This window comes from Petaurus breviceps, unplaced genomic scaffold (assembly GCF_028583685.1).
Source record: "Petaurus breviceps papuanus isolate PSGF00001 unplaced genomic scaffold, PetGlider_PUasm1.0 189, whole genome shotgun sequence".
In the NCBI taxonomy this organism is placed as follows: Eukaryota; Metazoa; Chordata; class Mammalia; order Diprotodontia; family Petauridae; genus Petaurus; species Petaurus breviceps.
The window spans coordinates 44,232,207-44,257,385 of record NW_027185809.1 but is presented as its reverse complement, the minus strand read 5'-3'; the positions used below and the strand labels follow the sequence as shown (position 1 = coordinate 44,257,385).

Sequence of the window (25,179 nt, the reverse complement as noted above, 5' to 3'; positions counted from 1 at the left end):
GAGGTCAGTGCAGTGTGGACTTTGGGGACCGGGAGTTCCCTCTTGGAGGGAGAATGAGCCGAGGTGTGGCGGCCCTGCCGCCACCACCACATGGCTGCTTCAGAGCTCCTAGTCTGCAGATTGTAGGGGGACCAATCAACCAGTCTGAGGTGTAATAGCTCTTGTTTTAACCTGCTTGGATCTGGATCACTGTCTAGGGTGGAGGTACTGGGGTGTGTGACCAGTTTACCATAGCATGTGGAGGATTCAGTGAGGGCAACCATCAAATAGCTCCAGCAGTAGTGAAAACCACAATTTGGACAAAGCTCCCCTGTCTGGCAGCAGAGTCCTACTATGTAAAATAGCTCAAAAGTCAAGTAATTGAATGACAACATGAGCAAGCAAAACAAGGACAGCAATTCGACTTTACACTACTATTTTGAGGAAACAAAGGATCAAAGCATGGAAAAGGTGAAAGACAGAGAAGTCAAAACTCCTTCACCAAAAGCTTCAAAAACATATGAGTTGGTTACAGGTCATAGAGAAGTTTAAGAAGAATTTTGACAACAAAAATGAAATGAGAATGATGCAAGAAAATTATGAAATAAGAGACAAAAAGCTGACTGAAGAAAATAACACCTTAAAAAATAGACTAAGTCAAATGGCAAAAGAAGTTCAAAAAGCCACTGAGGAGAAGAATGCCTTAAACAGTAAAATTTGCTAGATAGAAAAAGAATCTCAAATGCTCACTGAAGAGATTCATTCCTTCAGAACTAGATGAGAGCAAATGGAAGCTAGTGACTTTATGAGAAATCAAGATACTATTAAACAGATCAAAACAAATGAAAAAATAGAAGGCAATGTGAAATATCTCATTCAAAATATCACTGACCTGAAAAAGAGATCCGGGAGAGATAATTTTAAAATTATTGGACTGCCTGAAAGTCATAATAAAAAAAAGAACCTAGACATCATCCTTCAAGAAATTCTCAAGGAAAATTGTCCTGATCTTTTAGAACCAGAGAACAAAATAAGGGTTGAAAAAATTGACGAATCACCTCCTGAAAAAGATACCAAAAAGAAAAGTCCTAGGAATATTATAGCCAGCTTCTGGAGGTCCCAGATCAAGGAGAATACAGAGGGTACCGTAATGTATTCAAATGGATTTCAGGAATTTTACATCTGGGTATACATTTCTTTCACTGCCTTTTAAAGGAGAGAAGGGAGCAGGGATGTCAAGTTTCAAATCACCCAGCACACAACTGATGAAAAACCCATTCTTTAAATTATATAGTCATCTTTTTCTTTATTTGTTTAAATATTCTTAACCCACAGTTTTTGAAGCCCAAAACAAAATGATGTTGCTTATAACATACAGATCATGCCACACAATTCCTCAAGTGCTAGCATTAACCTGTAGGAATGGCAATTAGAGAAAACTCAGTATTAACATTATGATTTCCCTACATACAAAAAGAAACTTTCAAGTGAATATTTATCTCCATATTGTGAAAATGGTAAAGGGATATAAGAAAAAAAAAGTGTCATGCATATATTTGTTTATAAACATATGATGCTTATTTTAAACATTGGCTAATATATCATGTTTCTGTAAATTTAGAAGTAAACCCTAATTTAAAAAAATCTAGCTGATTCTTTGGAGACTTTTATTTTCCTTTCTATTCAATGGTCTAAATATTATTTTGTGGACAGAGAGTTAGGCAGTTTGGGTTCTTTTTTAGATCTGCTACTGGCTCACTGTATGACATTGATTAAGTAATGTAATTCCTAAAATCTACAAGATTCTCAGATCAAAGGATATAAATGAGGATTTCATTTGCCAGAAGAAAACCATCATTGCATCCCCCACCTTTTCTTTTTCTTTACAGTTCATTGCTATATGCTACTTGATCCTGCTTCTCTGGACAGAAAAAGAATGCCAAGGCTAGAATCAAATAAGTTGGGTTCCAGCCAGGTATTCATTTAAAAGGTATGTCAAAAGCTGATAATACATGATGCCAAACATTTGGATAAAAGCTGAAAATTCCATATGGCTACCCCAATAATTGGAAACGTAGGCACTCCTTGTTATAGGCGAACCGAATTTGGTGGTAAATTACAAAAATCAAGTTATGAAGTTAGTAATTTGTTATATGTTGCCTGATCTCTTCTATTACCTCTGATCCCACTGTTAACACTTAAGTTAATCACTGGAGTAGGGTAGTGTTAGGCTCGACCAACACTGCCATCCAGCTCCATTGGCTAACCCCAATCTGGTTAGAGCCAGGATAGGCCAAAAACCTAGTAAAAGTCAGTTTCCTTGTCAAAATATAGAACATTTTCGGTTGTGTTTTATTAAAACAGTGCAATTCTACTGAGCTACTGAGTGTACTCTAAATGATTCCCACAAAAGAAAATGTTATATACAACAGCAAAGAGCAAACAAAAGGGGAAACATGAAAATTACTTCCCAAAACAATAAATTTTCAACTCAGTTCATTGAAAGTCTCCTACTCCCAGCTCAAAACTCCAAACTAGAACTATGTTAGAAGGAGGTGCCAGGTGCTTTATCTCAGGAAAAAGATGAAGGTTGGGCGTGTTCATCTCCATGTGAAACTCTTTCTTCCTGGGGAATACAGTTTCTGCCCTGAGTGCATGTCACCTCCCCATAATGTCCACCATAACCAGGCCTAGATTTGAGACATCCTGGAAGCATATGACAGAGAATGAAACAATTTATTTCAGGTTATCACCTCCAATGTGCTTTTGCTATGCTCTCCTCTTGGTATTACCCCATTTCTCCAATCCCATAAGGCATAAGAGCTAAAACTTTTTGTTGGAATGGTTGATGATGTTCTCTCTGTCTCTGTCTGTCTGTCTCTGTCTCTGTCTCTTTCTCTCTCTCTCTCTCTCTCTCTCTCTCTCTCTCTCTCTCTCTCTCTGTCTGTCTCTCTCTCTCTCTGTCTCTCTCTCTGTCTCTCTGTCTCTCTCTCTGTCTCTGTCTCTCTCTGTCTCTCTCTCTCTCTCTGTCTCTCTCTGTCTCTCTCTGTCTCTCTCTGTCTCTCTCTGTCTCTCTCTCTCTCTCTCTCTCTTTCTCTTTCTCTGTCTCTCTCATCAGCCAGGAGTCAGACTGTCCAAAGTGTCATGAATGGTTCTTCCTCCTTGTCCTAAAAGTTATTCCATGTGTAATTTCACCATTGGCTTATAAGTCAGTCAATCAGTTCATATATACTGATTAAATATCTACTAGGACTCAAAAAGTAAATTTGTACTTCAATCAGAATATTGAGGATCCCATTTGTTATCTCACTATCAATCTCTATAGATATACCATATCTAATTAGTTATTTATTTTATTTAATTTATTTATTTTCCATTAGTATTTCCTTTATTATAAAGCACTGAAATAAGTTAAATAAAGAGGTGGGAGCTCAGCAGGACCTCAGCCATTCCCTCAATAGCCCCTAGGCTGAAAGAGGAGGTGAGGAGAGGGAGCCTCTCCACTGCACTCAGGGAGTGTTAAAGGCAAGGCCTCCTGGTCTTTGTGAGGGTCCCCCCTCCATGGGATTCTGGGCTGGTGCATGTAAGGGTCTGGACTAGTCTGTATGAATCCCCTGGCAAGCGGGGGTGGGAAAGGGGGGTAAGAAGTAAAAAAGGTCTGGGGGGTGGGGGACAGGCCTCAGCCTTAGTCTGTGTAGAGCTGGTCCATGTAGATTCCAGTGTTGGGGAGGGGATCTGTTTCTGGGTGAATCCCTGTGGAGCCCTCTACTACTGGTGGTGCTCAGAGATGTAGGGCCATGAGCGCTGGGGGCAGAGGATGTGCTGTGGGGTGGCGCCTACCCTTCTGAGGCAGGCCCTCCAGCCCCTCCATGGCCGTGTACCTTCTGATGGCGCTTGCAGTTGTCTCAGTGGCTTGTAGAATAAGGGCAGGTTCCACAAGGGAAGGGCTTCTCTCCAGTGTGCCTGAGCATGTGGTGCTTCAGGTTCATGCTCTGATTACAGCTGTAGTTGCAGAGACTGCAGCGAACAGGCTTGTCACCCGAGTGGATTCGACCTTGGCATTTGAGGTTGGCCAGGTTGCCACAGGCATAAAGGCATAGGGGGCACCTGTAGGGCTTCTCCCCAATATGTACTCGCTGGTGCCTCTTCAGGTTGTCCAGGTGGGCGGAGGCACAGGGGCAGCGGCTACAGCGGAATGGCTTTTCCCACTGTGGGTCTGCATGTGCTGCTTCAAGTGGCTAGAGTAAGGGGACACGAAGGCGCAAAGCCACAAGGAATACAGCAGCCTTGAGGGGAGTGGCGGTCCCCCACCTGGTCCTCCTGCCCCACAGCATGGTCCTTCACAAGCAGGCCCCCCACACAGCTGGCAAGCTGGGCCTGGCCAATCACCCCCAGCCTCCCCTTAGCCCCTGGCTGGTTCCTCAACCTCACTCTCTGAGCTCAGCACCTGGCTGCCCCCTGATTCGTCATCACTCAGTCCATAAGGCAGCCCTGGCGGGGCCCTAGAGAGTCTCCAGAGTCCCTCTCCAAGCCCATGAGCTGGTCACTGCTGCAGTCACCTTCTTCCTCTTCCTCCTCCTCCTCCTGTTCCTTTCCCTCCTCAAACTCCAGATCCTGGCCTAGCAGCAAGTCACTCTCCAATACCTGGGCCCCCGGCCCCTCCTCCAAGGGGTCTTCCATGTCCAATTTCGCGGGCTGTGGGTGGCTTTGCTTCCTTCCGGGCATAATGACCGGCTCCAGCCCGAGGCCGCCCCCCCCCCCCCCCCCCCCCCCCACACCTGCGTCTGTCACGATCCTCGAAGTATGCCTGCCTTGGCCCGCCCTCACTCCTGCTCAGGCCCAGCGGGTCGCCCCCATGCAGCAGCGCGGGCCCTGGGTAGCCCCTGGCCCTGGCCCCAGCGCCCAGCTCAGGCCGCTCCCGCCGCTTCCATTCATGGAGCAGAGTTATTTATTTTAGATGCATGTGTGTGTGTGGGGGGGGGGGGGGGGGGGGGGTTGTGGCGGGGGGTGTGGGTGTGGGTGTGTGTGTAAATAGGTAATTAGACTGAGTTAATTTCCAGGTTTGATATAGATGCTTATATACCAGGTAAAATCAATGCTTGATTTCTAGGGACTAGTTCTAAAGAAACATAAAGCAGGATAGAACTGAGATTTAGAAGTAAACAAATATGAAATTATTAGATAAATAACTTAAGTAGAAGTACTATCAATTTAGTTTGCCACAATAACAATGATGTGTCCAAAGTCTTCTCACATTCATTTATTTACCATCCATACAGTGAGAGTGAGAGATGCTAATATAAACAAGTCATCCAGTTACAGAAACAAAAACAAAAATAAACATATGTTTCATGCATATGGAATAAAAAAGTAAAATAACATAATGAGGAAATATTTATGACAAATATCTCCTACCTAGCTGGAACATGATTTTCTTTAGTACTTCAGTTGCTTGTCTGTTCTGATTGGTGTGTTCCCTCCTGAAAAGTATCCTATTATGTAAAGCCTCTTCTATTTGATTGCTGCCCACATCTCCAACTCAGAAGCCTTCAACTCACAAAGTAGTTGCCAAGATTGGGTCTCAGGATTACTCAGAAACCCAAGTCACTGAGACACTCATAAAAGAAAGCCAAGATAGCAGAAGCTATCTTAGGGATAAGCCAAATTCAGCTCTGCTTAGGCATGACTTCTCTGTGCTGTGCTTACAGTGTCAAACAATAGCACATTTTGAGGTTTGGAATAGACCTTCTCTTTTAGTTGGAAATAAAAAGAAAAAGAAATAACAAACGAGACAAAAAAGAGTCATTTGGGAAATGGGTGAAAAGTCACTCATAGACTGAACAAGGGAGTATTCCTTTGAAAAATGTTTCACCCCTCCATGATTTTTAAGTTCTTAATTATCAGCTACAGACAAGTCAGAAGAAGGACTTCTGACTACATACTTAAAATCACCTTGGACCTACCGGTATGTTGTCTACAAAACTATTATTATGGAAGTTGATCCAGATATCCTTCTCAGACAAGACATAACTTCAATCCTTCAGTTGCCTAATATGGCTTCAGAAAGCAAAAAGAACCTCACCAAAGTATAATTGCATATCATTATGTCCAGGGGAAATACCTCCATGTGACAAAGGTCTAGACCTTTTAATTTCAACAAGCTAATGAGAATACACATCAATTTGTATAGAACTCTGTTGATGATCCCTAGATTAAAACAAAATGTTAATATATTTATTAGTCAATAATATTAACATTTTTTTCAAAAAGAAGCATTTTTATTAATCACTTGAAACAAATGTTTAGCCTATAGATGAAAATTAAAATAGCTATAGATACACTCATTCATTGCTGGCAAAATTGAAAATGACTAGAATGTTTTAGGGAAGCAATCTGACAGTTTTGATTAAATGTTACAAAATTAATCCTTTCTCATTCACCAACTTCTCAGAGGGCTATCAAAAACAAAGAATTGTCTTTTTTTTTAAATGTATAGTAGCATATTTAAAAAATTGAAGCCACTGAAATATTCAAAAATTAGGGAAGAGCTTAATAAAATGATACATATTATATTTATAGAAAATTAGAATTCTATTTGGATCAATAGTCATGAGGAATATAAATATGAAAAGACTTGTATGCTAACAATATTTATTAATATCATGTGATATTAAATGGGAAAAAAATCCTGAAAGAGACTAAAGGGGAGTAACAGAGAAATTGTTATAACATTTCTGCATTAAAATTCAGTTATTTAAATTTATATATTTCAAAGAAAATTTAATTCATAACAGTTATTCCAGGAAAGCTTCCCTGATCTCCTCCCCCTACTGTTTGGTAATGTCCTTCCGGCTCAGACCACAAATAGGCCTAATTTTTGGATCACTGTCATCTGAACCAATAGGGTAATAAAGCATATTACAGTACTCTGTGTTGGCATGTTATCCCTCTTATAACCTGTAAGTTTCTTGAAGGCAAGAGTTTTGTCTTGGCTAAAATCTGTATTTCTGTTAACTCCTAGTATACATAGAATGCAGCTAATAACTGCTTGGTAAATGTGTAAATGTGTGTGTGTGTGTGTGTGTGTATGTTTGTTGAAACAAGTAAAAAAGTAATAGAAAGAGAAAATATTGCAAATGAGCTAAAAGCTTTTGAGGACCCACCATAGTTGACACTCTCCTTGATACTTCAGTACATTGATAGTATTGATGTATCTGTGATCTTAACCATGAGGATAATGCCTTAGATGATGTATATCAAAATCCAAGTATTCCTTCTTATCCCATTAGACCTCTTGATCATATCTTCCCATTTCTATCCAATAATATGCATGCATACATACAATAAATAGATAGATACAGATAGATTGATATCTCTATGTGTATGTGTGTAGATAGATACATATGTTTTAGAATGCCACAATCACTGCAAAATCAAGATTGAGAGGTAACTCAAAAGACATTGAAGAGGTACATGATGCAATTAATCAAGTTATAAAATATTACAATAAATTTAGCAGGAGAAGAAGTACAAAGGCTTTATTCATAGAGATATTTGACTGGTAATGAAAGTGACCAGTTCTATAATCATAACAAGAGCTAAATTTTTACACAATTTCAAGATATTAATTTGAATATGTAAATGACAAATTTGTCCTGGATAATTTTCTTTTGGAACAGTCATTTAACTTTACATGACATCATCTCCACATCTGGAAAACTTTCAGGGTCATAGAATTTTAGAGTTAGAGCAAACTTATCATTTAATTCACTTCTCTCTTTTCCCCCATCCTTAGCCCACCAATTACATAAAGGAGCTTATTAAAACTCTGTGAGGTTATTTCTTCACCTTTAATATGGATACATGAATACTTAGTTATGCAATCTACATCATGAGATTATCATGAAAAATGAAACACAGTAGAGTATGCAAAAGTACTTTATAAGGGCATGTATTATATACATGTCTTATGTGACAGAGCCAAGTATGGCCAACTGTCCACTCCTTTGTAGATAATCAGATGTTTTCTTTAAATTCCTTCTTCTCATTTGTTTTTAACATTTTCACTTTTCATTTTTTCCTACTTTTTAAAGAAAATTCGAGTTCATTGAATACTCATTTTCATAATTTTCCCAATTGCCTAATAAAAGTCTTCCCCATTGATCTGCTGATAGCACTCTTTCTGGCACAAAGTCTCAAAAGGTTCAACTGTCACTGAAATCTTCCCTTTCTTTTGTCACTTTTACTTCCTTTAGTGCTCTGCAACATTCAATTATCAGAGGTCCTTCCTTAATTAGTCTACATTCTTGAGAATGTGCAGGAACTGTTAGGGAAGTAACTCAGAGAAAATAAAGTGACCCCTCCCTGAGCAAAAATATAATGACAATTGCTTTTAAGTTTTTAATATTGATTATTGATTTATCAATTTACTACAGATCATTCAGAAATCTTCAAACAATATCAGTCATTTCCCACTGCCACCAATTTACACAAATGTGCTAATCGACAAAGTTATATGTCACCCCTGAATTTTTAGAGGAGTTCTCTCACCATTACCTTATTTAACTCGGGGCCCCTTGTACTGGAGCATCAACAAATTCAATATGCACACATATCTATATATGTATATATAAATATATATATATAATGTGTGTGTGTGTATATATACACACACATACATTCCTATATATATACGTGTGTAACCCAATGTCACTGAGCTGAGTTATTAAATTTAGAACTAGAAATGATGTCAAGTACAAAAATAATGCCTTTGTGATACAGTGTGTGTTGTTATTGTTATTGTTTTTTTTAATTTTAACTATATGACTTTTATACAAGAATATAAGTGTTAGGTCAGGGTAGACATAAGTGAACCATATAGGTAAAGAAGAGATATACAGATTCATTTGGTTCATGCCTCCTCTTCAAAGTAGAAGCATAACTAAAAAGATAGCTGTTTAATATGATACTTAAAGATCTTTAAATATCTTTAAGTTTCTCCAGGGATAAAGGTTGCTGTTTCCTTCACTAACTTTTTTGAGGATTTAACAACTGTTCAGGTGAAGAATTATTTCTTTATGAGGGTGAGGAGCCAAGATGGCAGAGTAGAAGCAGGACCTCCCTGCGGCTCTGGCTTCCACCTTCCCCAATCCATGTAAAAAGGGGACTCTAAACAAACTTTGGAGCTGCAAAACCCACACAATGAAACAGAGAAGCTAACCTCCCACTGAGGACAACCCTACAGGCCAGGAGATATCAGCTCAGCAATCTGGGAGCCAATCCCAGCCCCATGCCTAGGCTTTAGCTCCAGGGAGGGCCTGACCAGTCACCAGAGAAGGGACTCCAGATCAGCAGCAGCTGTGGCCATTTCCAGATTTATCAGCACACAGATGCAAAGGACAAAGTGAGAGGTCAGTGCAGTCTGGACTTTGGGAACATTAAGTGTGAGTGCCTGGCTTTTGCCCCTGGGGAGAGAAGCCTATGAAGCGCCACCACAGCCAGCCAGAGCCACATGGCAGTTTCAGCTCCTGGCCTGCAGAGTGTAGGGGGACCAAGCACCAGTCTGAAGGGTAATTGCTCTTGCTTTAACCTGCTTGGATCTGGATTGCAGTCTAGGGTGGAGGTCCTGGGGTGTATGTCCAGGTTGCCAGAGTATGTGGAGACCTCAGAGAGGATACCCATCTAATACCTCCAGCAATTGAGAAAACCCCAGCATTTCAAAGAAAGCTCCCCTGTCTGGTGGCAATGTCCTACTGTGGCAAAAAGCCCAGGTGTCAAGTGACTGAGGGGTGACATGACTAGGCAAAGGAAACAAAGCAGACAGAATATTAAAACATTACACTCCTATTCAGGGACAAAAAGGAGAAAAGCATGGAACAGGAGGAAGACAGTGAAGTCAGAAGTCTTCAAACAAAAGCTTCAAAGGAAACTACAAGCTGGTTACAGGCCATAGCAGCCCTTAAGAACCAAATAAGAGAAGTGGAGGAAAAATTGGTAAGAGAAAAAAGAACAATGCAAGAAAATTATGAAATGAGAGTCAACAGCCTGAATGCAGAAAATAACACATTAAAAAACAGACTGACTCAAATGGCAAAAGAGGCTCAAAAAGGAAATGAGGAGAAGAATGCCTTAAAAAGGCAAATTTGCCAGATGGAAAAAGAATCTCAAAATCTCAATGAGGAGAATCATGGCTTTAGAATTAGACTGGAGCAAATGGAAGCCAATCATTTTATGAGAAATCAAGATGCTGTTAAACAGATCCAAACAAATGAAAGAATAGAAGGCAATGTGAAATATCTCATGGAAAAACCTCTGACCTGGAAATTAGATCAAGGAATCAAGGAAATTGGACTACCTGAAAGCCACGATCAAAGTATGACCCTAGAAAGCATCCTCCAGGAAGTTCTTAAATAAAACTGCCATGAGGTTTTAGAAACAGAGGGCAAAATAGAGGTTGAAAGAATCCACCAATCACCTCCTGAAAAAGATCCCAAAAAGAAAACAGCTAGGAATATTATAACCAGATTCCAGAATTCCCAGATTAAGGAGAGAATATTACAAGCAGCCAGGAAGAAACAATTGGAATATTGTGGGAACACAATCAGGATAACCCAGGATCTGGCAGCTTCTACACTGAGGGATCGAAGGGCTTGGAATATGATATTCTGGAGGGAAAAGGAGCTGGGATTAAAACCAAGAGTCACCTACACAGCAAAACTGAGTATCATGTTTCAGGGGAAAATATGGTCATTCAGTGGAATAGAGGACTTTCAAGCATTCTTGCTGAAAACACCAGAGTTGAACAGAAAATTTGACATTCAAATACAAGAAGCAAGAGAAGCTTGAGAACGTAAACAGGGAAAAGAGACCATAAGGAATTTATCAAAGTTGAACTATCAACATTCCTATGTGGAAAATCAGTAATTGTAACTTATGAATCTTTTCTTAGTAGTTGAAGGGAATAGAAATATATATATATATATATATATATATATACAAATATATATATATATATATATGTGGGCATATGAATACATATGTGATTGTGTGTATATATGTTTACAGGCATTCATAGATAGAGGGTACAGGACCAATTTCACAAGAAGGGATGATACTTAAAAGGTGAAATTAAGAGATGAGAGAGGAATATAATGAGAGGAGAAGGGGAGAGACAGAATGGGGTAAACTATCTCATATAGAAGAGGCAAGGGGAAATGGTTACACTGGAGGGGACGAATAGGAAGGCAAAAGGAAATGGGTCAACCTTATTCCCATTGAATTTGGTTTGAGGGGGGAATGAAATTCCCACTAAATAGGGTATCTCACCCTACAGGAGAGTAGGGGGGAGGGGATGAGAGAGGGGATGATGGAAGGAAGAGCAAGCTTGGGGGAGGGAATTTGGAAGCACCCACTTTTGAAAAGAGATGGGATCAAAGTAGAGAACAGAACAAGTGGGAGGTGGGCTAGGTGGGAGGGAAATATGGTCTGTCTTTTACAATATATCTACTATGTTATTATTTTGCATTTGCCACTCATGTACATACTATGCTGAAATGCTTATCTTCCCAGTAAGTGTGGGTGACAAGGGAGGAAGGGAATGAATCTGGAATTCAATGTTTTAAAATCAAATATTAAGTGTGTATACATACATGCACACACACAGACACATATACTATTATCAATACTATTTTACATGTAATTGGGAAATAAGATACAGGCACGGGGGCATAGAGATCCACTGGAAAAATCGAAGGGGGTATTGGAGAAAATATGGGAGAGAGCAGATTGGAGGAGGGGATATTCTGTGGGACTGATATTTTTGGGGGATGGGTAGGGGAAAAACGGGGAGAAAATTTGTAACTCAAAATCTGGCGGAAATGAATGATGTAAATCAGAAGTTCATAAAGCATTTGAATAAAAACAGAATTATTTCTCTATGATAAAACTAAATTCCTCCTGCTATAATCTAAACACATATCTACTCACTCTGATTTCAGTGAAAATAGAGAACATTTGAGGCATATTTGTCCATATTATAATTCAACATAAATGAATACATTAAGATTTTACTTTGTGTAATAGGAATCTTTTTTTTTAAGCAATGGGGGTTAAGTAACTTGCTCAAGGTTACAAGGCCAGTTATTTCTGGGTGTGGTGCTAAGTATCAGAGCCCGGATTCGATCCCAGGTCATCCCGACTCTGGAGGTGGTGCTCTTACTCAATGAGCCTCCGAGCTGCCCCTTGTAATAGGAATCTTAATATTTTAACAAATTAAGATTTTTGAATTTTTCTATATTTATTTTGGATTGAAAGAAATATGACAAAGATTGTTATTGATTACAAAGGGAACATATATTAAACTTTTAAAAATTTTTCATCCTATTTCATAAATATGAGCACGGATATTCTATATTCCACCATCTTTTTCATTTATATAACAAAATCTTTATCTACATAAATGTGAGCAATAGGAATATGATGGATAAATTTTATTATGAATACATCTTTATAAGTCAATAGAAGAATTATAAATCAAATGCATCTCCTTATTTCCACTCAAGCTGAATTCAAGTCACTTCTAAATGTACAATATTAGTAGCCATTTAATTTACTTTTAAATTCTAATTTTCTGTACGTTATTTACCTTTCTAATAATACTCTAGAAACAAAATTAGTTAACAAACAACACAACGAAGATATTTCCTCTTTAGCATTATGCAGGGGAATTGCTTGCAGAGTTATAACTAGGATGGAGCAACTAGGCCTTTGCCCTAAGGTAATACCATTCGGGAAAACAGGTTACTTTCCTTCACAAACAGTTTGGAGATTGCAATTTTCATCCTTTATTCATTTTTATAACCTACTAGATTGAACCAAATGGCATAATTTCCCAAGGACATGATTCCCAGGATTCCAATTCTGTGGCTCCCTGCAAGGCCCACCTGTTTTCCAAAACTTGAAGGGAATTTGACCAGACACTCACCAATGGAGCATTCTCCCCAGACAGTTGAATATATCATCACACTATCCTGTACAATGCTTGCCAACACCTTCTTCCTTAATTTTTATTTCTTCTAGAGGGAAAATAAAAGAACTAAATAAAAACTCTGATTATTTGTTCCTTTATTACTATTACTATATGCAGGAAGAAATGGACTGTTTAATTACATTATCAGTTTTTTATCTCTTGCTTGACATTTCAGTACATGGGAGAAAATGTGATTACTAGTGTGTTGTGTTGTGGTATCTTCCTGTCATGTGACACTTATCTGTCACACTATCTGATTAGGTGAAGTTCTTTGTGCTATTTGTTCTTTTCTTCCTTATTTTGCCTCTTCAAAAGAAGTATTGTGACAGTTGCATAGTGAAGTAGTTAGAGTGCTAGGTGAGAAATCAGGAAGAATCATTTTCCTGAGTTCAAATCTGATCTTAAACATTTACCAAATGTGTGACTGGGAAAGTCTCTTAACCTTGTTTACCTCAGTTTCCTCATCGCTGAAATGCCCTGGGGAAGGAAATGGCAAACCACTCCTATATCTTTGCCAAGAAAACCTCAGATGGGGTCAACAATAGTTCGACTAGACAGAAAAGTTACTGAATAAAAACAAAAAAAAAACATGTTATCGGTATGTTATCAGTAATATGGTAATAATACCTCAAGAAGCTATTCATTCTAGTTTTGAGCATCTATAAATGTTAAGAAAGTCTGGCTTACATTGAGCCTAAATAAATCTCCCTGAAACTTCCAGCTCCTGCTTCTCACTTCTAAAATAATGCAAAATGAATCTGATGTCCACTTAACCTCTCTGTCCCTTAGTTTCTACATCTGTAGAATAAAGCAGTTGGATTAGATGGTCTCCAAGGTCCCTCCCTACTCTAAACTTCATTTTATATTTTATAACTTTTAAAGTAATAATAATAGCTAACATTTGTATGATTTCTCAATATTTTCAAAGTACTTTACAAATATTATTGCATTTTATCCTTGTAACAATACAGGAGGAGTTCTGTTTAAACCCATTTTAAGGAGGAGGAAACTGAGGCAGAGGTTATTAAGTGACTTGAACTGAGTTACATGACTAATAAATGCCTGAGACAGAATCTGAATTCAGGTCTTCCTGACTAGCTTCTACTACACATTATCCACTATATGACATAGCTGCAACAGACAACTTCCTCCTAAGTTATTATTTTACTCGTTCACTCCATGAGCATTTATTAAGTGCTTGCTGTATTTGATACAATGAGTTATAGGCTGGATACATAAACATCAAAAGAAAGAGCACTTAATTTTATGAAGTTTATATTCAATGGGGTTAGGGTGTGGGTGTGGGGAAGATGTATGCAGAGTAATATTGTGTTGAGTTTTGTAGGAAGTTAGGGATTCTCTAAGGCAGAGATAATGAGGGAGTGCATTCCTGGCATGATGGGTCAGTCTGTGCAAAAACATGCAGGTGGGAGATGAAATATATGGAAGTAACAGTAAATGGACCAATTCGTCTGGAATTATTCTGCTTGAAACAGACTAATGTTCAATAAGCTCAGGAAATGTCACCTGGAGTTGACTGTGAAAGATTTTATTGTTTTGGTTTTGTTCTTTTTTTTTTTTTGCTTTTTGGAGGGCAATTGGCGTTAAGTGACTTGTCCAAAGTCACATGGCTAGTAATTGTGTCAAGTGTCCAAGGCCATATTTGAACTCAGGTCCTCCTGACTCCAGGGCCGGTGCTCTATTCACTGTGCCACCTAGCCACTCCTACTGTGAAAGATTTTAAAAGACAAAGAGATTTTGTTAATTTTCCTTGAGGTGAGATATAGCCAACTTCTACATCTCGGGAAGTAGATGGTATAGTCAGATTTGTGTTTTAGAAATATCAGCTTTGTGTATTTGCAGAGAATGGATTGAAGAGAAAATATAATTTATGCTTAGGGATAGGCATTAGCAGACTCTTGCTTCAAATGAATTTTATATAACATTGTAAAGAAAATGACATTTTCAAATTCATTATTATAACACTGTTTTCATGTTCCTATGTTGTAACTTTCTTTGCTTAATCTGTCACACACTAAATATTGGCTGTTTTTGATGCCTTATGTCCTATAGAGTATGTTCTTTACCTAGTTCTTGCTTTCACATTTTCCCTTTATCTCCATCCCTCCAAAAACCTTGCTTCAGTTTATTAATTCTCTGCTTCTCCAGACCTTGGTTTTATGATTGATTGTTTAATTTAGTCACAATACAATGTATTTACACATACTACTATAATTTATATCACATAATATACATGCACTATCTAGGCCTTTATATTATTTGACTCTGTGGAGCATTTTGGGATGAGGTTTACATGAAATATGTTATATACAATAAAGTTTTCTTGCCTTGTATATAGCCAAGGATTATTTTTTGACTAATGATGCTCACCATGGATTTTAGCTCATCTGGAATCATAAATAAATATACTCATAAAGATTATTTCCCTTTACCTATAGGAATAAATATCCATTTGATTGATGAAAGTTTGAATCCAATGAGAATGGTGCATGCACTCCAAGATATTTGTCATTGATTGTTGTGATGCATATTTTCTCTCCTGAAGACATTGTTTTCACATTTTTTCATCAGGGAGGAAGACAGCAGGAATTGAAACTGAAATCCTTAAACAGCTTTATAGATTAGATTCTGAAACGCTCATTAACATGTGAAAAGAGTGTTAAATCTAACTTTAGTAATTTTGTCACCATTTTATGGAACCATTTATACAATGGCACCTTTTTACAATGATGACATCTCACATTAGCTCCCTATTAACACTCTTTTAAAACTATCCAGGTGTGCAATGGCTCATCTTAAATTCACAGACAAACTACCTGAATAAACAAATGGATGAAAGTGTTTTATAAGAACAGTCTGCATCATTGACATAGGATGTAGTTTTCATTTTATCATTCATATGCCTGCATCTTATTTTAAAAGCCATCAACCTTAGAGGTATTATTAAGTTAACTCCTCCTTCAGTCTTAGGTTTTAAGAGTTATTAAAAAAAGGTATGGGGTATGAGATCTAAATTACTTTAATGTATATAAAAGCATATTTTTTTCAAACAAATTTTTCCTCTGAAAAAAAATGCTGTTCCAATCCTTATATTGTGATGGATCTTATCCTGTTTTTGAATCCTATATTTCCCTGGGAGACATCTTTTCCAAAGTAGTTTCACTCTAATTTTTGAATATGATGACTATGTATACAGAACAATGGGTAATTTTGAGTAGGATTAAAAAACACCCAGGCAAAATTTCTGGAGATCATCTTTGTTAAATAATTTTGTTTCATATTTTGACATATAGATAGGTCATAATGGGCAAAGATAAATGAATCCAATCATGAAAAATGAACGAAAAATTTCAGTTATTTTTTGCCCATTATAATCCCTTCCTGCCTATAAAAATGATCTTAGTAATAATAATAGTAGTAATACAAAGAAGGAGAAGTAGAAGGAAAACAAGGAGGAGGAAGAGGAGAAGAAGAGGAGGAGAAGAAAGAGGAGAAGGAGAATAAGAACAAGGAGAAGGAGAAGAAGAATGAGTAAGTGGAGGAGGAGGAGGAGAAGGAGAAGAAGAGGAAGAAGAAGAAGAAGAAGAAGAAGAAGAAGAAGAAGAAGAAGAAGAAGGAGAAGAAGAAGAAGAAGGAGAAGAAGAAGAAGACGACGACGACAATGGCAATATAAGAAAGCTACCAGCATTGAAATCATGATTCATTAGTACCTACACAGTAGTAAAACCTGGAAGGCACCTCATATGTATCCTAGTACAATCCTATTTTTGGTTTTGTTTTTTATTGTTTTCTTTGTTAATATTTAATTAGTTTGTTTCTTTTTAGTTTGCAGGATTCAATTCCATAATTCCTTGAGTTTCACATTTTGTCCCCCTCCAACCCCTCCCACTCCCCTTCCCCGCCATGGCTGCATATAGTCAAGTATAGGATCTGTAAATATTTTCACATTATACATTAGTCAGGTTATAAAGACACATTGTATCAGATGGAATGAAAAATGGTAAAGAGGACATAAAACCAAACAAGAGAGGGAAAAAGATCAGGTATTTTGCTTCCACCTGTATATAAACTCAATTCTTTCTAGTTCTTTTTCTGGATACACATATTTCTCTCCATCATGAGTCTTCTGGGATTGACTTATATAACTGCATTGCTGGGAAGGGTCCAGTCTATCAAAGACGCTCATCACACAATTGTTGCATATGTAATTGTGTACAAAATTCTCCTGCTTCTACTCTTCGCACTCAGCATTAGTTTGTATAAGCTTCTCCAGGTAAACACGAAGACTATCTGTTCTTCGTTTCTTATAGTACAATAGTATTCCATAACATGATTATACCACAACTTGTTCAGTTATTCCCCAATTGATGGGCACCCTCTTAATTTCCAATATTTTTCCACCACAAAAAGAGCTATAAAAATTTTTGTACATATGGGTCTTCCTCCCACTTCTATGATCTCTTTGGGATATAACCGTAGGAATGGAATTGCTGGGTCAAAAGGTATAAAATTATTTAAAGTCCTTTGGGCATAATTCCAGATTGCCCTCCAGAAAGGCTGGATCAGTTCACAACTCCACCAACAATGAATTAGTGTTCCAATTTGCCCAAATCCTCTCCAGCATTTGTCATTTTCTTGTTTTGTCATCTTAGCCAATCTGACTCTTGAGATGTGGTACCTCAGAGTTGTTTTGATTTGCATTTCTCTAATCAATAGTGATTTACAGAATTTCTTCATGTGCTTATAGATACCTTTAATTTCTTTCTCTGAAAATTGCCTGCTCATATCCTTTGACCATTTATAAATTGGGGAATGACTTGTATTCTTATAAATTTGATTCAATTCTCTGTATATTTTAGAAACAAGTCCTTTGTCAGAGACATAGCTTGTAAAGATTCTCTCCCAATTTCCCACCTCCCTCTTAGTCTTGGTTACATTGGCTTTGTTTGTACAGAAGCTTTTCAATTTCATGTAGTCAAAATTATCCATATTTATATTTTAGAATGTTCTCTAATTCTTGTTTAGTCATAAAGTCTTTCCCTCTCCACAGGTCTGAGAGGTAAACTGTTCCTTGTTTCAGCAGACTGCTTACAGTATCAACCTTTATACCTAGATCATGCACCCATTTAGACTTGATTTTGGTATATAGTGTTAGATAATAGTTTATACCCAGTTTCTGCCATACTATATTCCAGTTTTCCCAGCAGTTTTGGTCAAATAGTGAGTTCTTATCCCAAAAACCAGGGTGTTGGGGTTGATCGAACAATAGATTACTATAGTCATTGACTTCTGAATCTCGTGTACCCAATCTATTCCATTGATCCATTCCTCTCTTCCTCAGCCAGTACCAAATAATTTTGATGACTGCTGCTTTATAATACACATTGAAATCTGGTATAGCTAGTCCACTTTCCCTAGAATTTCTTTTCATTAATTCCCTTGATATTCTGGACAATTTATTTTTCCAAATGAATTTTGTTACTATTTTTTCTAGCTCTATAAAGGAGTTTTTTGGTAAATTAATTGGTATGGCATTAAATATGTAATTTAATTTAGGCAAAATTGTCATTTTTATTATATTAGGTCGACCCAGCCACAAGCAAGTGATATTTTTCCAATTAGTTAGATCTGACTTTATTTTGTGTTAAAAGTGTTTTGTTGTTGTGGTCATATAGGTCCTGGGTTTGTTTTGGCAGGTAGATTCCCAAATATTTTATAATGTCTACAGCAACTTTAAATGGGAATTCTCTTTCTATCTCTTGTTGTTGGATTTCATTGGAAATATATAGGAATGCTGAGGATTTATGTGGGTTTAGTTTATATCCTGCAACTTTGTCAAATTTATTTATTGTCTCAAGTAGTTTTTTAGCTGATTCTCTAGGATTCTCTAAGTATATCATCATATCATCTGCAAAGAGTAACAGCTTGGTCTCTTCTTTTCCTACTTTGATTCCTTTGATTTCTTTTTCTTCTCTAATTGCTACTGCTAACATTTCTAGTACCAGACTGAATAAGAGGGTACATAGAGGACACCTTTGTTTCACCCCTGATCTTATGGGAAATGGTTCTAGCTTCTTCCCATTACATATAATACTGGCTGGTGGCTTTAAATAGATGCTACCTATTATTTTAAGGAAGGCTCCATTTATTCCTATACTTTCTAGTGTTTTTAGTAGGAGTGGATGTTGTATTTTGTCAAAAGCCTTTTGTGCATCTATTGAGATGATCATGTAGTTTCTTCTAGTTTTATTGTTTATATGATCAATTATACTGATGGTTTTCCTAATATTAAAACATCCTTGCATTTCTGGAATAAATACTACCTGATTGAAGTATATTATTCTTGACATAAGTTGCTGTAATCTTTTTGCTAGTATTTTATTTAGAATTTTTGCATCTATATTCATGAGGGAGATTGGCCTATAATTTTCTTTCTCTGTTTTATCTCTTCCTGATTTAGGTATCAGTACCATATTTGTGTCATAAATAGAATTTGGTAGGATGCTTCTTCAATAATTTTCCCAAATAGTTTGTAGAGTACTAGAATCAATTGCTTTTTAAATGTTTGATAGAATTCACTAATAAATCTGTCTGGCCCTGGAGACTTTTTCCTAGGGAGTTGACTGATGGATTGTTCAAATTCTTTTCTGAGAAGGAGTTAAGTAATTTACTTCCTCTTCAGTTAATCTGGGCAACTTGTATTTTTGTAAATATTCATCCTTTTCCCTAAGATTGTCAAATTTATGTGCATACAATTGTGAAAAGTTATTCCTAATTATTGTTTTGATATCCTCTTCATTGGAGGTAGATTCACTCTTTTCATTTTTGATACTCATAATTGCTTTTCTTCTTTCTTTATTAATTTTTTTCTTATTGACTAATAGTCTAACAATTTTGTTGGTTTTTTCATAAAACCAGCTCAGTTTTATTTATTAATTCAATAGTTTTCTTAATTTCAATTTTATTAATCTCTCCTTTGGTTTTCAATATTTCTAATTTAGTATTTAATTGGGGATTTTGAATTTGTCCTTTTTCTAGGTTGCCCAATTCTTGACCTCCTTTTTCTTTAATTTAATTATGTATGCACTCAGGGATATAAAACTTCCCCTAAGAACTGCCTTTAATGCATGCCACAAATTTTGGTATGTTGTCTCATTATTAACATTCTCTTCAATGAAATTACTGATTGTTTCTATAATTTCTTGTTTGATCCACTCATTCTTAAGATTAAATTGTTTAATTTCCAATTAGTTTCAAGTCTAGCTTTCCATGGCCCTTTAATGCATGTAATTTTTATTGCATCATGAACTGAGAAGGATGCATTTAATATTTCTGCTTTACTGCATAGAATTGTGAGGTTTTATGCCCTAGAACATGATCAATTTTTGAGTATATGCCATGAACCGTTGAGAAAAAGTATATTCCCTTCTATGGCTATTCAGTTTTCTCCAGAGATCTATCATACCTGTACTCTCTAAAATCCTGTTCACCTCCTTAACTTCTTTCTTATTTATTTTGAATTTGAATTTATCAAGTTCAGAGAGGGGGAGATTAAGGTCTCTCACTAGTATAGTTTTGCAATCTATAACTTCCTCTAATTCCTTTACCATCTCCTCTAGGAATTTTGATGCTATACCACTTGGTGCATATATGTTAAGTAATGTGATATTGCTTCATTCTTAAAGGTGCCTTTTAACAGGATATAGTTTCCTTCTTTATCTCTTTTAATTAGGTCAATTTTTGCTTTTGCTTTATCTGAGATAATGATTACTAACCCTGTTTTTTTTTTTACTTTATCTTAGGCATGATATATTTTATTCCAGCGTTTTACCTTTACCCTGTGTGTATCCCTCTGTTTCAGATGTGTTTCTTGTAAACAGCATATTGTAGGATTATGATTTCTAATCCATTCTGTTTTATGGGAGAGTTCATTCCATTCACATTTACATTTTTTATTATTATCTGTTTCTTTCCCTCAATCCTATTCCCAACACTGTTAATGTTCATATTTTCCCCCTTCTCCTTCCCCCCCTAATAGTTTTCTTTTTGACCATCACCTCCCTCAGTATTCCCTTATCATACCCCTCTCTCTTTTCCTCCCCTTTTCCCTTACTTCTTCCCTCCCTACTAACCCGCCACCCACTTTCAAAGCCCTTACACCCTCCTACTGCCTGTAGGATATTTTTATACTTAATGAAGTATGTTATTTCTTCTTTGCACCAGGAGTGACTGGAACAAATCTCATTCGAAGCTCCTCTCCCTCCCCTATTTCCCTCTAAAGTGATACGTTTTGCATTTCTTCTCCATAGAGTCCTATGCTTAACTAGTTGTGATTCCCTCCTTACACCAGAATCAGGGTGGGAAAAGCTCATATGATTCCATCTCCCTCCCTTCTTTTCCTTTGCTATAGAGTTTTTATACCTCTTTGTGTGGCATAATTTACCCTTTTCCACTTTATTCATTCCATTTCTTCAATTGCAGTCCATTTCTAGCCCTTAATAAGATTTTTTATAGTCAGTTTTTGTAATTTATACTCATACACTCTACTTGTCTATAATCACTTTGCTCTTATCAAATAGCAGGGTTTGTTTGTGTTTTCCTTGTTTACCTTTCTATGTCACTATTCCATCTAGTATTTGGAGGTTGAATTTTCCATTGAGTTCTGGCTTTTTTATCAAGAAGTCTTGAACTCAGTTATATCCTTGAATGACAATCTCTTTGCCTGGAAGAATATGCTCAGTCTCACTATGTATGTGATCCTTGGTTATAACCTGAGTTCTTTTATGTTCCAGAAAATTGTATTCCACAGCCTCCGGTCTTTCATTGTAGAGGCTGCCAAATCCCGTGTGATCCTCACTGTGGACCCTTGATATTTGGATTTTTTCTTTCTGGACACTTGAAGTATTTTCTCTTTTATCTGGTAGTTCTGGAGTTTGGCCACAACATTTCGAGGACTTTTCAGTTTGGGATTTCTTTCAGCAGGTGTCCAGTGGATTCTCTCAATTTCTATCTTACCCTCAAGTTCTAGTATCTCAGGGCACTTTTACTTAATGAGCTCTTGGAGAATGTAATCCAGGCTCAATTTTCATCAAAATTTTCTGGTAGGCCTATGATTCTCAGATTATCTCTCCTGAATCTGCTTTTCAGGTCAGTTATTTTTTCTTTGAGGTAATTTACCTTATTTTCTAATTTTTCATTCTTGTTGTTTTGTTTGACTAATTCTTGGTTCCTCATAGAGATATTTGTTTCAATTTGGTTGATGCTAGTTTCTAGCAAATCATTTTCCTTGGTTCATTTTTGGAGCTCCTTTTCCATATCATACATTTTTCTTTTTAGAGAGATGTTTTCTTCATTATAATGTTTTTCTAATTCTGCTATTTTGGTTTTGAGAGAATTATTCATTTCATCTTCTATCTCTCTCATTCTGTTTTCAAACTTCCTTTTGATCTCATCAATGAGAGCCTTCTGTGCTTGAGACCCATTCCCTGTTGATGTTTCAGCTGTAGGTGTGGAGTCCACATTGTCTCCCTCTGAATTTGGGTCCTCCTTCTGAGGATAGTAGGACTCCAAAGTCTTTGTCTTTGTAGTGTGCCTTCTACCCATTTTGAGGCAGGGCCCTAGCCACGCCCTTCCTTTGGGATCCCAAGCCTTTACTGTAGAGGGTTTTGCCCTGGGGCAAGAGTTATTATGTTTTCAGGGTTAGAGGGGGGTTGGGAGCAGGTGAGATTGACTCTGTCATCCTGGTCTTTGGAGGTACTGATTGAGGCTTTTTTTTTTTAATTTCTGGGGTATAAAGTGTTAGCCCCAGTAGTATTTGCTGCCCAGGACAGGGGCCCCTCTATTTGCTTCTTACCTTGTTCTTTCCAGTCCTAGCCCTTTGGTGATAGGCCTGGTAGTGGCCCTTGTGGTTGGCGGGTCTATTTGCCCTCTGAGTTGATCAGGCCCCTGCCTTTTCCAGCCTTGCATTCCAGGCCTGCCTCTGCATCTCGACTTTGTCTTTTTCTTCTTCAGAGTATTGTGATAGAGTTTTGTTATGTTTTTAACATGGGGAATACAAGGCCCAGAAACATTAAATGACTTACCTGAGTTCACATAAGACATAGAAGGTACTTAGAACCTATCAAGTTTACTTCACATTTTATAGACGAGGAAATTGAGACTGAGAGAAATGAAATGACTTAACCAAGTGACAGCTGTTAAGTGTTTGAGGAAGGATATGAGTCAGGTCTTCCTGTCTCTAAGTCCATTTACTGGATCACAGATTTAGAACTGGAAGAAACCTCAGAAGCCTTCTAGTACAACCCTTTCATTATCCAGATACTTAGAGGCTTGAAAAAGCTAAAGAATTTTAGAGGGATTTTCAGAGGTAGTAAGCAAAATAATAGAATTTCAAATTTTGATTTTAAATCTAACACTCTATCAATGGCACCACACACCATTTTGACATAAAGTTCTTTATAATGTAATGGGTTTGTGCAGATATAAAAAACATAGACGAAATAACACTGAAAGTAAAAGAAAGCTTGATTTTTAGTTGAGACAATATTTTCTAGTCACATGGACTTCAGGAAACTCATTTGACTTTTTGGTGCTTTTTCAACTATCCCCCCCCCAAAAAAAAAAAAGAAAATGTAGAAAGGAATAATACTGCCACCTACCTATCTCATAAAGATGTTGCAAAAGTGAAATGAGATAATGCATGTGAAAGTGCCTTGCAAACTATAACATGCAATCCAACTGTAAGGTATTGTCATTACTAAGGCATATTGCCATTAACTTAGCATGTATCCTTCAACCACTGACAGAATCCTGATTTCTGAAATGGTGGGAATTCTACCTCAACAGAGTTGTCTGTCTTGGGAAGTGCCGTAAATCTAACTATCATTTTTCTAACTTTTTTCTGCTGTCTCTGCCTATGTTTTATAATGCAAACTATTGTGCAAACAATTAAGCTTACCAATGATATGGGGAAAATACAAGAAAGCCAAGGCCTATAGTGAACTAGCTGTGAATTTTCACATTTGATCAGCAGAACATTTATTTACCGCATAGGTATTGCTAATATGTTTAACACACAAGTATGCAAAATCAAACACATGATTTATTTAGCATACACCCAAATTTTAAAGTCTTTTGGATATTATAGCTCTACCAATATTTTATCAGAATTTTATTATTAATAATTAAATAGTAAATAATTAAATATTATGTAATTCATAATCTAATCTAAATAATTTAAATAAATGATCTAAAATACTTTAAAACAAATCCTTCCAAAATGTTTGAAAATTACTGTCCTGAAAGCATTGCTTGGATTGATTCGCTAAACTTAGAAGAACATTTAAATAGTAAGTATATATAGCTCATAATTGGGTCAAGATAGTATGTTTCCTAAAACTAAAAAAATAGAAAAGACTAAGAGCAGCTAGGTGGTGCAGTGAGTAAAGAGTGGGCCCTGAGTTGGGAGGACCTGAGTTTGGTTCCCGCCTCCGACACTTAACACAAAAAAAAACTACCCATGTAACCTTGGACAAGTTACTTTATCCCAATTGCCCTCCAAAAGGCAAACAAAAACAAAAACAAAAACAAAAAAACATAGAGAAAACTACTTATCACTCATCTTCTAAAGATGAGCACAATAACTATGCAGAGTTGAATGAAGTCAGTTTAAATAGATAACAATGCAAATGTATCAGGTCTATATACCCAAGTTAAAGTTCAATGAGATAAGGAAGACAGAATGGTTGGACGGAAATGACACTCACTGTCTCCAGAAGCAGATGACATGGGTTTAAATTCTGTCTCTGATATTTATTCTCTGTGAGATCTTGAAGGAAAACACTCAATCTCCTGGTCTATAGTTTTCTCATCTCTAGGAAAAAAAAAAAAAAAACGTTGGACCACATGAAAATGGGGGTGAGGGGTAGGGATGGAATAAGCATTTATTAAGCACCTGCTATATGCCAGATAGATGCTAAAATCTTTGCAAATGTTATTTCGTTTGAGATAATGAACTCTGGATTTCCCTTCCACTGGAGTTCTGTTATCTTTTGAATCATAAAATTCCAGATTTGGAAGGAACTTGAAAGAACATCAAGCTCAAACCTCATCTAAACCAAAAATTCTGTCTCTAACATCATCAAATCAAACCT

The 25,179-nt window shown here is 36.9% G+C and overlaps 1 pseudogene; it reads right to left on the bottom strand.

Moving 5' to 3' along the window:
- Positions 1-4,126: 4,126 nt before the first annotated feature.
- LOC138163953 (zinc finger protein 513 pseudogene) lies at positions 4,127-4,704 on the bottom strand (annotated as a pseudogene).
- Positions 4,705-25,179: the final 20,475 nt, after the last annotated feature.